The 17,708-nt window shown below is 41.5% G+C and overlaps 1 long non-coding RNA gene across 1 annotated transcript in view; it reads left to right on the forward strand.

The window, feature by feature from the left end:
• Positions 1-2,918: 2,918 nt before the first annotated feature.
• Positions 2,919-17,708, forward strand: part of LOC147018362 (uncharacterized) — a 35,896-nt gene continuing 21,106 nt past the window's right edge. Inside the window, exons 1-2 of the long non-coding RNA XR_015062349.1 lie at positions 2,919-2,997; positions 13,822-13,915. This is a non-coding gene — a long non-coding RNA (uncharacterized LOC147018362). The remainder of the gene's footprint in view (positions 2,998-13,821; positions 13,916-17,708) is intronic.

The raw sequence follows: 17,708 nt of genomic DNA on the forward strand, positions 1-17,708 counted from the left end.
TAAGAAGCATCTCAAGGTACTTATTTCATGCAATAAAATGCAAATTAATTATTTAAAAATCATACAATGTGATTTTCAGGATTTTTGTTTTAGATTCTGTCTTTCACAGTTGAAGTGTACCTGTCATAAAAATTACAGACCTCTACATGCTTTGTAAGTGGGAAAACCTGCAAAATCGGCAGTGTATCAAATACTTGTTCTCCCCACTGTATGTATATGTATATATATATATATATATATATATATATATATATATATATATATATATATATATATATATATATATATAAACATATATAGAGGGTGTCCCAAAAAAAGTACTCACTCTTTAAATGATAATAAATGCGTTGTTTATTGACTTAGAAACAAGTTTAATGGTTAAATGTATAAATGCCTGTTTATAAATGTTCAAACTGATGACCATCACGTTCCAAACACAGCCGATAACGCGGACCAATACGAAAGCTGCGACGAGATTGCTCGTTCGGTGGGCGCGCGTGGCCGCAATTGAGCTAAAGGCGGTCGCCCGCATGCCGGACATGCGAAAATCTACAACAATATATATATATATATATATATATATATATATATATATATATATATATATATATTTGACTGCAATTAAGGTAGCTTGGTCCTCATACTTGCATAGATTAAAACGTTCTGTAACCATGGACCCGTTGGAGTGAAATTGTCCTGTTTGTGTATTTGCCATGGAAGGCGGTATACAGTGGAATCTGGATAAGTGTATGCTTAAACATAAGCACAAATGAAAAAATGCACACACGGGCCTCCCTATTTGATTCCTCCATTAACAATAAGCACATATAAAAACGTCATTGTAAGGCTTTGAAAACTGAAAATATTATCAACTCAAACACAACAATATTGTCGCGAATTTGCGCCCGCCGGCGTGCGATCGGCCGCTTGACTCGAATGGCAGCCGCCTCACCCACTGGAACGGACAATTCAGTCGTGACCCTCCGGGAACTACCGCCCGGAGCCAGTCACGGGTGGGGGTTTAACCTCACCACAACTCAGTCCGCATTCTACCCGCGCGAAATAGGGTCCGATCGCCGAATGGTCGATTTACATAAGTACTCGCGCGGATAGCGCACCGAGGAGTTGTACCACGCCACAGGTCGAATCCGGACATGAACCGCTTGAGCGGCCCGTTCCGTACTACAGGGATAACCGAGCGGAGTTATCCTCGACCTTGATGGTTCCGATTAATTACCGGGATGTTGAAAACAATCAAAATCAAAATGGGCACGGCAGTGAAACGTCGATCATACACCGTGAAAAGAAGATTGAGATTATCGCATTTTACAACTCTTGTAAGAAGCAGTAGCGGACGTGTAATAAATTCAGACTTCACACGAGGACTTTGCTGTGCATGGTGAAGATTAAGGAAAAAATGGTTCAGAGTGAGAAAGGTTCGAAGAAGATATGGGGCAGAAGACGGGCTTTTTACTCGGACATGGAAAACGAACTTGTTGCGAAGTTTAAAAGGATACGTGCTCGAGGACTGAAAGAAAGTGTATTTAGAATCTGCTTCCGAGGTACGGGCAATTAAAATTGCAATGATTTAAAAACTGACATCTGTACAGCCAATCAGAAGAACAGGTAGCATTATATAATATACGCATGTGGAAAATAAGCGCATATGTGCTCCACCAAATCTAAAAATAGGCGCATACCCTTATTATCTAGATTCTACTACAGTAAATTGCACAGGGGAGAGAGAGGGAAATGTGATTCTTACATGTCTACATTGTACAACCAGGTAAGGCTCAGGCAAGATAAGGAGGGGGGATTGGAGACAGGGAAACTCATAATAGACATGTTGACATACCGTCTGCAGTTTCATAAGCCACACCACCACCCCTGCCCCCAATGGTAGCCTGCACTCTGAGAACAGGAGTTCCAGTGTGGCATTGGCCAGAATGTCATCCTGAAAGGAGTGCTGCCATTGGCGGCCTGCAAGACACCGAATCATTGGTTCAGGCGGTGCCATGAACATCACCTTGCTTGCGAGACAGTGGCGAAAATCTGTGATGTCATTGACCGGTGTTCGGCAACAAACACAGAATACTTGAGGGAGCGGGGTGTGGCCATGGGGGAGATGGGGTAAATGCCGAGCACGAACACCGACGGGCCTGGTGCAGTAAAGAGGTTGAGAGTCGGGCAGCCGAGGTTAGTCAAGAGCAGTCGGGGGTGGAATACAGAATCAGCAGAAGGGTCGGTAACCATGAACCGTAGTCACAGTTGGGACTGTCTAAGGTCCGAGTCTTGTTGCCTGAGACAGGAATCATATCCTTTGAAGTCCTTACTTGCCTCCCATTTGTCTGGAGTGACTGGATGTCCATTGCACCTTAGGTTCCTGTCTTCCGTAGTTATTTCTCCATTTATTGTCAAAATCAATCTTTCATCAAGGATTCTTCATTTGCGTTATCTCATCCCAATAAACCTATGATATTTCAGAAGAGTACACGACTGCCTCATTCACACCTCCCGGGCATGCAAATCATTTCAGAATTTTGACAGGTAATCCCTGGGGTGGGGATGAGTGAGAAGGGTCCTAAGTTGCGATAACATATTTGTAGAAACCAGTGGGATACAGATTAGAATTGTGCTTCCTGCTCGAATATAGTTTCCATTCATTTTGTCTATTCTCAAGGCACATTGCTTTGGCGTGGTGGGCCGCATCAGTGAGCACCCTGTCAATGTGACAACTGGAGTCAGGAGTGGATATCAGACCAAATTAAATTTTTAACAATTGGCATTTGAGTGGGATTTTGATCTATGCCCCATTGGTGTCAGGAGCTCCCACAGGGTTGCATTTTCAAAAATGTATGTGTGAAAAATGCATGTTTGTTGATCTCAGTTTTGAAGTTTTTCCCAATTTTGTGTTTTTAGTGCATGTGTGAAAACAGTTGAAGATGGTGGCCGAGAAAAATAAAATGGTGGTGGTCACCGCCAAAATGCCAAGCAATGGTGAGCACGTGGCTGAACGTGAGCACAAAAAGCGTCCTCGTGAGGATAAAAGTGGTGTTGGCACCATCACACACGGAGTCGGCCCTCCACGGGCTCTAGGAGCGTGGTTCAGGAGATGGGCTCGGCGTAGCTTCGCGCCGTGATGCAAAAATCAATGGGACAAATGGAGAAGAAACTGCCAATATAATTCTCTAGAAATTGCATGAAAGCATTCCAAAAGTAATATGCCCTATTTTGCATGAAAAAGATCACACCAAATATTGAAACTTGTAATATGAAATACAATTCATTTTGTTCTTTAATAAAACTAGATTATTATAACACCTTTTACTTGTATCAAAATATGCCAATGTAACAATAAAAAAATTAAGCTGGCAAGATGGCCACGAGGTATGCAAACTCACCTCTAAGAATCCCAACCCAGCTATAAACTGTCGTCCAGTTGTTTCACAGGCAGGGTGATTCATCAATGTGTGTCGGACGTTAAACTGGGTGTCGCGTCTGCCAGAATTAGTTGGTGGGCAATAAAGATCCCACGGTGTCCTTCGTGAAGAGTAGACAAGCTACCACCATGAGCAAATTCCAAATTCCTGCCCTAACTACTGCTGGGAAGGCAATGGCAAACCACCCACTGAACCCTTGCCAGGAAACTGCTTCGGTAGCATTGACACTCTGAAACAAAGTACATCAAAAGATATATATATATATATATATATATATTTTTTTTTTTGAGAAAATTGTGATCAAGCCTTTCAAAATTTTATATAAATTAAATGTAAACTGCTTAAAGTACAAATTCATTTATCAGGTTGTAACAATTGAAAAAACAATTCTTGTTGCAATTTTCGAATAATTGACCATGTACAAAGTCTCCATTTTCGCAGAAGTTGCAAAATTACACAATTATTGTATGCTCGTACCGAATTAGCATCAAGTATGCTTGAAAAGCACGCACACGGTTATATGGCGAGACGGATGAAGACGTACAACCCTGCAATGCGCCAAAGCTCACAAAGAGAAAAACGCAATTAATCAGCATGAAGTGTGTCACACGCAGACACTTTGATGTTCCAATGGAACCGACAGCCTTGTCGTCGCCAGGGAAACCTGCATTTGCAGTGGATAATTTTGATATAACTACCCACAGAGATAGTGAAATGGTCCGCTGGCTGAGTGCTTTTAAAGGTTTTAATTACAGTGAAATCTGGAAACGGTCAGAAAAATGAGGACATTTCTAAATGAGCGGATGTTTGAGGGTATGTCTGCACAATCTGAAAACGAAAATTTGGGTTATAATAATGACAACACACAAAGGCATTTGCATGAGGATGTGGGGTGGGGTCGGGGGGGGGAGGGAGGGGTCAGGGTGGAATAACAAATGTCTTTCTGCTTAAAGAACTAGCCACCATCATTTCCACCAAACCTGTACATCTGTCATTTATACCACCAACTTTGTGGTCAAAATTGATGACAATCTGTCTGCTGTGGTTTCGTGAACTGTGACATTGATACTTTGTGCATAATGCGGAGTAAAATAAATAAAATGCAAGGATCACCTCACAATATAGATAGCCCTGTGAGGTGATCCTTGTTCTTTCAGCTGTCTGGGTGAAAATGCATTTGCATCATGAAGTATCCTCCACCCAACCCAACATGCTCCACAAGCCACACCACAACTTGCGTCGCAAACAGTATGGTAAGAACAAGTCAACATACAGTATCATCACTTGTATGATTGGTCAAAGACTTCAACACTCCTCAAATAGATTTTTTTTAATTTAATAACAGTGATCAAAGGCTCATGGAGGAGATTCTACATGTATCACATGTAGTGCAAGGACATTGGCAGCTTTAAATAAATTAATGCATAAATTGCAAGGGCATTTGTAAACAATTGGGGTGTAATAACAGGAGCTTATTTCTACTCATCCTCTCTTTTTTACCTGCCTGTGGAACCAACTTCCACATTCTCTTCAATCTCATTCTTCCCTCCCAGTCTTCAAGACAGCTCTTCACCACCATCTCAGATCACCCCCTCTCCCCCCCCCCCCACACACCTCCATTGAAAACCATAAAATATTCTACCCCCATTAACCATACCTAAGTCGACATTTTTCTAAATTTGCAGGTTTTCCTTCCTGAAAATTTGCTTCTGTATCTAGCTTATCCACCCCATGCATCCTTCCCTACCTCTCATTCTTCCCCACATCCCTTATTTGTCCAATTCTCACTCTATTTTGTCCCTCCTCCCTGCTGTTGGTGTGCTTCCCCCTGCTCCCTCTCTCCTATACTGTTCCTTTTGTTCTGTTCATCCTAATCTGTTCTGTGTTCTATCTCCCCTACAAGCCTCGACTTTGTATACAAAAACATTGAAAAATTAAAACATTATTTGGGATTTGAGCAGGGATTTCAGGCTGACAAGGAAATTAAGTGTTCAGATGGGAATGCCAAACAACCCAACCCAAAAGATTTTCTAAAATGTTGCATCAGATTTTTAGAATTGTCTCCCACGCATTTGATCCCTCATGTTGCAGATGCACGGAAAGTGCTGTCAATTCTCAAATACATGTGAAAGATGGCCACTTGAGAATGATCCATACATATATGGCAACAAAAACAAAGACCATGGCACAGTGAAGGTTTCCAAAAATATTTAGAAGCAGCCTCTTTGAAAACAGCATCCATCAATGAAAATGAAAAACAATACTTTTTCACCAAATGCACAAAATTTGTTTATTTGTATTTCAGAGCTGCTTGTCTTATTCGACTGTAAATAATGAATGCAGTCCATACCAACCAATAATTCCAACTTTTTACTACTTCATACAAAATTGGTACACAGTGTTATCGGCATGGCTGGAACTCTACTGTGTTGTAACTCCATCTTCACTGTGGCCAAAATTTTGGCTCGGCCTACCCAAGACTTCAGAGCCCATGAATATATTTTGATTGCTATGATACAGTACCAACAAGTAAAAAAAAAAGACAGAAAATGTCAGAGCCACTGTTGTTTTAGTAATTTTGCTGTATGGAGTTAAAGGGCTTGCTCATATTTATACACAACTAAAATGGGCACCAGTCTACCAATTGGCCATCTTTAATCAGATCAAAAAAATTAAGTGAGGTGCACGTGTATGCCATCATGTACTATGTTTTTCCCAAGTTTGAACAAAATTGGACCATTCACGTCTGAGAAATGGTTGGGGACCCACTTAAGTAACAAAATGACCATCAGTCGGCCATCTTGGATCTCATCTCAAAAAATATGACATGCATATGTCAGCCATCATTCATTATGTGTGCCAAGTTTAAACAACATCGGTAAATGCATGTCCGAGAAATGGTTGAGGACGTGTTCAACATTGGGGTTTAAAAAAAAAAAAAAAATGGCTGCCAGTCAGCCATCTTGGATCTGATGTAGAAAAAACAAGCTCAAATGAGCTAAGATACTCGTCCTCTTAATGATGACGTCATAAAAACGAATATGACGTCATTGTGATGTATCAGGTTTGCGATAAATTATCTGTGCTAATGCCCAGCTTGATTCCCGCAAACAAAATTCAAACAGCTTGCCTAGTTTCGGAGATAATGGTATAGGCGATTCCCATTAGCGGCGATATTATGACATCAACGTTTTTTCTCGGAAGAATTTCCAAAATCAGAGATGGTTACTGCCTGCGTGTGGGCTTTCTGCATATACATGGCAAGTTTCACGAAGATCCGATGAAAACTCTGGGTTGTGAAACAAAAAATGTCAAAAAATAGGAATGACGTCATAAAAATTGATACGACGTCATAGTGATGTTTCATATGTGCGGTAATTCATCTCTGCTAATGCCCTGTTCGATACCTGCAAACAGAATTCAAAAAGCTTGCCTAGTTTCGGAGATAATTTTTTAGGCGATTTCCATTAGCGGAGATATTTTGACGTCATAACTTTTTTATCGGAGGAATTTTCAAAATCGGAGATGGTTACTGTCTGCGCAGGGTATTTTTACATATATATGCCAAGTTTCAGGAAGTTTCGATGAAAACTGCGGGTTGTGAAACAAAAAAGTCCACAAGAAGAAGATAAAGAACAACAACGTGAGTAAGACTTGGAGATCCTCCACAAGGATCTAAAAATGATGTGCTTATGTAAGCCATCATTCCTTGTCTGTGTGCCAAGTTTGAACAACATCGGTGGTTGAGGACGTATTTGCCAAGAAATGGTTGAGGACGTGTTTGACACTGGGGTTTGTTTTTTTATAACTAAAATGGCCACCAGTCTGCCATGTTGAACGATGTGCATATGCTTCCTATCATGTGTTGTCTTTTTGCCAAGTACAAATAAAATTGGTCTATACATGTCCGAGATATGGTTTCAGACCCACGCGTGCACACAAAAATCGATACCAAATCCATAAGCCCCTGTTTCGGATCAAGTCCAACGGGGGCCAATGAAGTCTTTTCTAGTTTTATTGTATTCTTCATTAATGAGGGATATTTATACAGAAACATATATATATATATATATATATATATATATATATATATATATATATATATATATATATATATATATATATATGTGATGGAGTATTCTTTGATTTTCCAAACCTTTGACTATCTCATTGTCCTACCTAAAAAGTTTTGAGGTCAATCCAAAAATCTGCCTTTAGTTATGCCCTGGTTATAGGCAAGGTTTTCCTTAGAAGCTGGATGCACTTGCAGCTTCCGGTACCACTGGTCACACGAATAATTAGAAAGGCACTCGGAAGAGTGTATACCTCTGCCAGGCTGAACAATTTACATTTTTATCCCATTGATATGCCGGATCTGGATCCAGACCTGAACCAAAATTGAATTGGCTTGTTATTGTCATTTAACCAACTCGTCCACAACTTTTTGAAATATCATGCTATATATTGTTTTGGACCCATGCCTCAATGGTGAAGAGTCTCTTAAAATGTATTTTAAAAATTCTCAGATTCGGATCCAGTTTTAACCCATTCACTCAATGGTGAAGACTCACTTTTAGAATTCTAGTGTCCGGATTTGGATCTTCACCAAAATTGAATCAATTCTGAGTTGTCACACATCCAACCTGTCCACCAAGTTTCGTCTGAATCAGTCTCTAACATTTTGAGATATTGTGTTATATATCGTTTTTGGCCCTATCTCTCAATGGTGAAGAATCACATACAATTCTAGAATCCACATCTGGAATTTCACCAAAATGTAATCATTTCTTCGTTGTCACCCTCCAACGTCTCTACCAAATTTTGTCCGAATCCTTCCACAACTTTTTGAGATATCCTGTTTACAGACAGACAGGGGTGAAAATATAGCCACCATCCATATTAGGTGGCGGAGGTGATTATAAAAATAAGTCATTAGACAATAAAAATTAAGAAGTATATAGGAGAATGGATAATGGAAAGAAAAAAACAAAGATTGAAGAAAGTTTTGGATTTACAGGATTAAGACATTAGGCGGGGGCTTGTATAGCATTCCCATTCGAACTGCTGGCTTATGGTACACTGAATCCAGGTTCAAATCACATACACTATATGCATTTGTCCAATGTCAATAATTGTCCCAAGTAATTAATATTAATGTACACCGTTATCTACTTATGCCTTTGTTCTGCATGCGATCCATGTACAAGCTTAGATAAATGCAAACAAAAAAACCCCAAATACTGACACCTCCATGGAGCTATTAATTCAGTCACTTGTGAAACAGAAATTCCTTCAACCCGATTCAAGCACCGATTCAAGCACCGATTCAAGCACCGGTTGCAAGATGTATGATAGATGATGGTACTGATTTGAGGTAGGCCACAGAAATATTGCCATCAAGGATTGATCGCCAATTCATTTTCCAACGCTAATGAAATTTACTGGAGGGATAAAGAAAACATTCTTGATAAGTTGAATGCCTACCATGCATGCAAAAGTCACTGTTTTGAGGGAAAGAACCCTTGGAGCTAGTCGCCAGTTCTGACATTCCCTCGATGAGAACTGTGCAGCAAATCTCTGGTTGATACAAGAAAATTCCTCGATAAACAAAACATTCACCAAATTGGACCAAAAATCAAGAAAACTGAAATTTCTGGGATCCAAGTAATTTCGACTCTTTTTAAATCTGTGAAAGTGAAAGATGTCATTTATTCAACTTGTCGTCTGCAAACTTGATTAAAAAGCCAATGTCATCACAATTACTGGGAGATATTCCTTTACATATAGTTATTAAATACTACTACGGTGACTACTATCAATGATTTCTCGGGCATTCTTTCACAACACCAATAATTATAATTCTTCAAACCTTCTTGTGGAGTCAGTGGGGGAAGGTTGAGCTGACAGGATAGCCTCGAAATATACACACTCGCCTCTAAGCTGTCTATCTTGGGTTCAAATCTCAATCCAACTATAAACGGTCATCGTGGTGTTTCACAGGCAGGACCAGGTATCAATGTGTGTGCTGAGCTGTCCCTCGGATTTATGTTAAACTGCGTGGCCTGTCTGCTGGCATTAGTTGGTGGATGTTAAAGATCCCATGATATACTTCACGAAGAGGAGGTGAGCCATCACCGGCATCCTGAACAAATTATAAATTTCTGTTCAAATCTACAGGGGGCACTGCATCATTGGCACAGCCACACCCCTCATCGTTCTTCCCACCTCCCAGCAAATGATGCTACCCACAGCCATGTGCTGCACATAAAGGATTAAGAAGTGGAAGGTTTTTGGGCCAAATCTTTGACGAATCAGCTGTTCACATCTGACATTCAACCAAAGTTGGCAGTAATTTAGTACACCGGAAATCACTCCCCTGCTATTCGCTGAAGAAAATGTGGCATCTTTAACATTGAGAAACCAATGCTGACAGACAGGACACTCGGCTTACGGTCTATTTGAAAGACACACAAGGAAGTCAGACACAGGTGGAGGCCATTCAGCCCATCATGCCAGCGCCAAATCAACACCACACAAATTTATCAACACCAGATCAAAAGAAGAAAATGCAAAATGTTTATTATTATTTTTTTGATTATTGTTTTTTTTTTGTAGTTTTTGTCTTCCTCCCCCCCCCCCAGGGGGAGGGGGCATTGGCTTGGTTAAAACACACATCAAGCACACAACACCCCTTGACGAGACCCCCACCAACAGCACTCCGTACACATGCACACAATCACACATCAATGCTCAAACTACCTTACAGTCCTGCCAACATCCCTATACCCCTCTACCTCCATAGCTTCCAGGTATCTATGTAATTCTAATTTAAACTTATCTACTTTTTTCTGCTGCCACTACCTTTCCAGGGAGGCCATTCCATGTATTCACTACACTTTGAGTAAAAGTCCTCTACCTTACTACCATCTTAACTCTCCTCTTCTTTACTCTCAGGCTATGGCCCCTGGTCCTAACACTGTTTACTCTGATGAATAATTAATCTGCACTTAATTTATCTATACCTTGTCCGAAACATCTCTATCATATCTCCTCATAACCACCTCCTTTCCAGTGTATAGCCCTGTCTCCTTCAGCCGCTCCTCATAGCTAAGTCTAGCTCGGCCCGGAATCACTCTGGTAGTCCTGCGCTGAACACTCTCTATGGCAGCTGTGTCATTCCTAAGTTGTGGTAGGCTAAGCGCAAGTAAGTTGTTACCACTCTGCACTCCCCCTCTTGGGCTTATCTACAAACTGGGTTAAAAAGCAATCCTGGACTAAAAATCGGAAATCCTCATCCGCTCTGCTCTTTCCCTGTTCCTGAACCCAATCTTTCCCTGGCAAGTTAAAATCCCCCATAATCAATGGTCTTCCCTTACCACATGCCCCTTTGAACTCTTCATGTACTCCTCCTTCCTCCTCTTCCTTCACACCCAGAGCTTTATAAAAGCATCCCACCAGTATCTTACTGTTTTTACAATCTCTAATCTCTTCCCATACAGAATTCTCTATATTAATTCCCTCCCTAATGTCATAATCATCCCTTTCTCTTGATGCATTGCTGTCCTTTACCCAGATTGCTACTCCTCCTCCTATTCTCTCCTTCCTATCACACCGATACACCTTGTGGCCTTCTACTCCCGTCCTCTAGTTACTCTCCTCCTCAAACCATGTCTCACTCACTGCAACTACATCGTACTCCTCGCGATCGACTTTGGCTTCAAGCTTTTCCATCTTCTGATTTAAACTTCTGGCATTGGTATAGAATATATTTAACTTTTCCTTTCCTGAAATTCTATTTTCTTGCCTGGCCTTACTCATCACAATTACTTCATCCGTTCCTTGCTTAATACCTTCTCCACCATCCCCTGACCGAAAAAAGCCTGAATTCCTTCCTAAATTCCCACTGCAAACCTTGCTGCCCCTTTCTATTTAACATTCGGCCATCACTGCTGAAACACTCTCCTTGTCTCTGAAATGATTCCCACTGCTTCTTAAATGTAAAACCTTCCTCCCTACACCATTCTTCCAGCCATTGGTTGAGGTCTATTGCTCTGCTCATTATTTCTATATCGTTTCCTAATCTTGGGAGAATCCCAGAAAACATGACCTCACAACCCTTTGCTTTTAGCCTCTTACCCAATATCCTGTATCTATTTTTCAAAACCTCTGAGTAAACTTTCCCTATATCATTCGGACAGAGGTGTACCACAACCAACTTCTTCCTGCCATGACCTGATACAATATTGTTTACCCTTCCTTCAATGTCCCAAACTCCCGCTCCTTCAAAACTACACAGAATTCTGTGTCTACAATCCTTCCTGCAGAATGAAGAATCTACATATTTAATTGTCTCATTACCCACAAAAACTGTCTCCCATACCTCATTTCGACCAATTTATATTGCTGCACATACATCACCAGTGACACCCGCTGCACCTCCACAACTGCCTGCACCCACTGCACATCCACCACCGCCTGCACCAGCTGCACTTCCACCCCCACCTGCACATGCTGCGCCGTCACCACCACCTGCCCTCGCTGTGCAGTCACCGCCGCTTGCCCCCGATGCACCGTCACCGCCGCCTGCCCTCGCTGTGCCGTCACCGCCGCTTGCCCCCGATGCACCGTCACCGCCGCCTGCCCTCGCTGTGCCGTCACCGCCGCTTGCCCCCGGTGCACCGTCACCGCCGCTTGCCCCCGCTGCACCGTCACCACCGCCTGCCCTCGCTGTGCCGTCACCGCCGCCTGCCCTCGCTGTGCCGTCACCTCCGCCTGCCATCGCTGTGCCGTCACCGCCGCTTGCCCCGTCACCACCGCCTGCCCTCGCTGTGCCGTCACCGCCGCTTGCCCCCGATGCACTGTCACCGCCACTTGCCCCTGCTGCACTGTCACCACTTCCAATATCCTCAGCAACCTCACTGCACAACCGTAATCAACGATTATCTCCAAATTTCTCACATTTTGCTACTTGCTGCAAATTATCTATCTGTTCCTTCAACGTAGTCATGACAATTCTCAAGTGGGCGATTTCCTCACACTTCCTGTAACAGTAAAAACCCTCTGCTTCCCCTCTTGTTGATCTGGCCCACATTGAGCATCTATCACATTTTATGAACTCCTCTTCCTTTCTCCTTCCATCTCTATTCATACCCTTTTTCACACCCGCACTCCCAAGGCCCCAACTGACTTAAATGCTAAACTTAACACGAATTCTCCCCCTGCTTCTTTCAATAAACTAACACAAATACCCACAAAACTGTTATGAACACAATTACATCCTTTATAAGTACAGTCCCACACCCACTGACACAAATCACAATGACAAAATACGCAAAACAACACATACACAAAAAAACACTTGTTTTGTTCTGGTTGAGCTTATCCTCTTCTGAAGTACATCAGGTGACATCCTCACAGTTGTTCAAACCTTGTGATGCAACGCCCTGCTAGATAGGGCCCAGCCAAGGAAAACCTACCACCTTTTCCTGTCAAAGTCATCTCAATGGTTCAATCACCCTCATACCATATACTTTCAATATAGCAGAGGGGCCACCTTAGATTTTGCCTCAAATCCAATATGATGGCCAAAATCCAAAATTACAAGGAAATTTTTGCACAGGAGGAGGCCATTCGGCCCATCATGCCTGCACCACACAAATACCAGATTTCATAAATCGGTCAATACCCCTTCCCTTCATGTGCAGCCTTTTGGCTGCTACTCTGGTACTCATTTCACCGACCTCGGAAGGATGACAGGCTGAGTCAACCCCTGCCCCTGGTGTTAGTTAATTCATCAGCCAACAGGGCTTGAACCCAGGTCCCTAGGATCCCAAGCTGCCACCCTAACTGCCAAGCCAACACCAGGTTATAAACAATACTATATTTATAAATGGTTATAAATTTTATAAATGGCCACCAAATGCCTTCAATTTGATTTTTAAAGTGTTTGTTCAGCTCGGATAGCTATTCTGTGTGTCTGAAATCAATTATTTGCCAACCATATGCTGAACTTATGCACAATATCTCATTTTGGAGTAAATTTGCACTCGATCACAATCCAATATGGTCACCATGATGTCAAATGGCCACCTGGAAGCCTTATACATTTCCTTCTGTTTGCATAGAAAATGACTGTCTCTAAATGTTGTTTATATTGCTTACCCAACCCAACCCCCAACCCAATTACATCCCCAGGTGCTGCACCTGGGGAAAATAAAGTTCATGTTTTAAAATAGTTATTGACCACAAATTTAACATGGCCACCAATATGTAAAAAAAATGGTCGTCAATTTTGTGTCATTTTGCCGCATATCTGTTCGTATAAAATTAATTATTGTACTTGGAGTGCCAACTAACTCCTTAGCACTGTTTTCTTTTACAGTGTCCTTGGGACTGGTGTGTAAAGAAGATAACCAGTTGTTCCAGTGCCAGATAATAAATAGAAGCTTCGCGATCATTGGATAAATACTCAACAGGTACAGTAGTAGCCTGTCGTGTCTCAATATCTGTATGTCGTATATGCATTAGTCTTACAAAAATCATTGTTTCATCATCCCATGTGCTTTCTTCTCTCACCTGAATGCTAAAACACCACCAGAAATTAAAAAAACTGTCTGTTGCTTTTAATCATCTTACAGCAGTATGGCAGCCAGTCCCTTTACGAACACCGGATCATATGACAGAAGCAGGTGTCAGCTTTTGTAATGAGCATTTCATTACGAGGAAGATGTCTCGAGAGTTGATCCAACTTGGTTTCACTCAGTCAAGGAACTTAGAGATGGAAACTGTTGATATGACTATGCTTAGAACCACGTTATTCTGAATTCCAATTAGCTAGATCAAGACTGTGGACGAACATGTCAATGTGGTGGATGGACAAAAGTTTCCGAATAACATTCAGAAAATCGATTGAAACATAAAGAAACCCAACCTGGTCAAATTCACCAGTCAAATCGGGAACTTGTTGCTGGGTCCAGTGATATGAAGAGTGCAACATATCGACTTCCAAGAGAACCAGTAATAAAGAAGGACATATGCTTTGTCTGTGATATGGTGATGGCTGCTGACAGGGAACAGTAGAACAATGGTGGACTTGGACAGTGCTCGGGAGAAAATGCTTTCAAGAAGCTCAAGAGCCAGATGGATTTAAAACTGAATGGTGAGGAGGAGAAGTATCATGCTGCAACCAAGCGATTGCACATTTTGCTCAGTGGAGCATCCTATGATGTCTTCGCCATCGACCTTTACTATCACAAAACATGTTATAGTACCTTAAAATATGTTTATATTATGATCCCAGGACACCCACCACGGATGACATCGAGAATGAAGAGCAAATATTACAAGTTACAGAAAAGTTTCGAAGGTTCTTTGCCCACAAAGTTAAAGGATAAGGAGGCCTACATGATGACGGAATAGCTGTAGGATATAAAGGAGATGAGCCGAGACCATGACCTCGATGATCCACCAATCAGTAACTAACACGTCAACACTAAGACGGAGGCTGATAAAGAAATTTGGTGATTCCATCGGTTTTCATTCGTCTGGTAGGCAGCTTGTTGTATACTCCACTGGTGCCAATCCCATGATTTATTCAGAAGCACCTCTCCTTGGACATGGACTCCGAGAAGATGACTTAACAAAAGCATTTTCAATGTTAATTCGACGTAAACTTTCAGAGAGGGAACCTGCAAAATGGCCTCTCAATGCATAAGATCTCCCTCCAGCAAGACAATGTCAAAACCAGGTACTGGCTAATGCAATTGTATTCGTTTGAATGGGTGTAGAGCTTGTTGATGATTATTGTTTCTTTGTTGGTCTTTAGTATTGCACATCAATCCTCAGTGATATTTGATCAACAATATCTATACAGCAAAACTAATTCATATTACACAGGAGATGTGGATTATGATGCAGGCAAAGAAACGAGATAGTCAGCACATCCCCCAAAGAAGAAGAGGAGGAAGGGCTCCAGACGCACTGAGGACCAGGGAGGGGACTACCTACTCGGGGATGAAGAATGCTCAGAAAAATGACAGCAAGAGTCGATAAGACCAGATTTTTGGCCAACACAAAAACACCAACACAGCCACAAAAGGCCCATCTACATCTTACAAAAACACAGGCAAGGGGAAGGAGGAATCGGGCATGGTGAGATGAGAATGGACTGGAAAAAAATTCTGACATTCCAGATGGATGATATTCATCGGACAATCAGACTGACACCGATTTGGATATCAGTGAAAAATAGATTTCTCGACTAATTCTTGACGTGAGTGGAAGATTCTTAGTCTGAAATTGCCTTGACTTAATATTGCAGAACATTTACCCATTGTGAGTTCTCATTATTTACCATGTAAGTTAAAAATGGAAGATATTAAATTTTTGGACTTTTGGTGACCATATAAGATCATGGCAGCCATACTGGATCTGTGATTGACTGCAAATTCACTCCAAAATGAGCTACTTGTGCATAATTACAGCATATGGTTGGCAAATAGCTGATTCCAGGCACACAAAATAGATATCCAAGCCAAACAAATAATTTAAAAGTCGAATTTAATGGCATTTGGTGGCAATTTTGTATTTTGGCTGCCATATTGGATTAGAGGCAAAATCCATGTTTTTTGGGCAAAAAAAAATAAAAAACTCCACTGCTAAAATGAAAGTATATGGTGTTTGGGTGACAGAATCATTGAGATAACGTTCACAGGAAAAGATGGTAGTTTTTCCTTGGCTGGGCCCTGTCTATGCTTGAGAAGCACCAATCTGACAGTTTATAGTCAGTTTGGGAATCAAACCAAGTCTCGACAGCCTCAAGGCAAATACACTACTGCTGAAGCCATTTGGTGATCAAGCATTCTTCAGGCTATGAAATTAATTTTTTTCAAGTTCTCAGAAGGGGTTTGCTGGCAGACTGTGTGCCCTGCAGAAAACTGGGGGTGGGAGGGGAGGGAGGGGACAGATCATGGAAAGAGCAGATGGTGCAACACCAGAAAGGAGGAGGGGGTGGTAGAAGACAGAGACCACCGACCTGTCTGCAATATGAAACAATATGAATCTGCAAACAGCTTCTTTAAACGGCTTGAATTATGGGCAAGGAATCTGAAGCGTTGGGGTTTAAGATCTTGACATGAAAGGCGCCTTTAACCTTTTGATTTAAAGGTCATTGAAGATTTCAACTATAAATAGGATTGTGTACTTCATAAGAACCAATACTGCATTGATAACTTTTCAAACTTCTGGACTAAATTCAGTTAATCTCTGAATAACCCTCCCTATTCTTGTCATAATAAATCAAGCACATTTCGTTCTGGCGTTGTCCCATTCTGACACAAAGAATAACAAGTGAGCACAATATATGCCCGAACAAGAAGGTATATACAGAATTGTGCTACTACATGGAAAACAGCATCCTGGTTGCCATGGCAACCACTTTAGATGACGAACGGATGTCGCGACACACCGTCTCCACAGTCTGGAGCTATGTACCAAATATGAAACGTGAAAGTTGAAAACTTTGGGAGTTAGAGTGCGGACAGGAACGGACGGACAGACGGACGAACAGTATCACATAATACGTATATATATAAATATATATATATAAATATATATATATATATATATATATATATATATAGATGAGTCTGGTGTTGGCGCAGTGGTGAGGGCAGCGGCTTGGGATCCAAAAGGTCGTGAGTTCAAGCCCCGTTGGGCCACTGAATTAATACACCAGGGGGTTGACTCAGCCTGTCATCCTTCCGAGGTCGGCGAAATGAGTACCAGTATACTGGACCGGTGTATACCCCGGTTAAATAGGTGTACCATATCCCTGTGTCGTAAGAGGCGACCAGGGTTGCGTCAGGAAGGGCATCCGGCGTAAAACATGTGCCAAATCACTATGCGGATCATTCAGATGATCCGCTGTGGCGACCCCTAACGGGAGCAGCCTAAAGAAGAAGAAGATATATATATATATATATACATATATATATATATATATATATATATATATATATATATATATATATATATATATATACATACATACATACATATATAAATATGGCGTATAAAAAAGTACAACTGTGCATGTTCATGATGCAAGAGCTATGCCTTCTTTCAACATGTCCCTTTCGTGGAGCTGTAATTTAACACTTCAACGATTTACCCAATAATTAGTTATCTTTTTTTATCTATGAGATTGCCAGTTCATCGAGAAAACATCAACACAGCCACTAAGGGCCCATTTACATCTTACATAAACAC

The sequence above is a fragment of the Eptatretus burgeri genome, chromosome 10 (genome assembly GCF_056783735.1).
Source record: "Eptatretus burgeri isolate ZD-2024b chromosome 10, Ebu_testis_v1, whole genome shotgun sequence".
Classification (NCBI taxonomy): domain Eukaryota; kingdom Metazoa; phylum Chordata; class Myxini; order Myxiniformes; family Myxinidae; genus Eptatretus; species Eptatretus burgeri.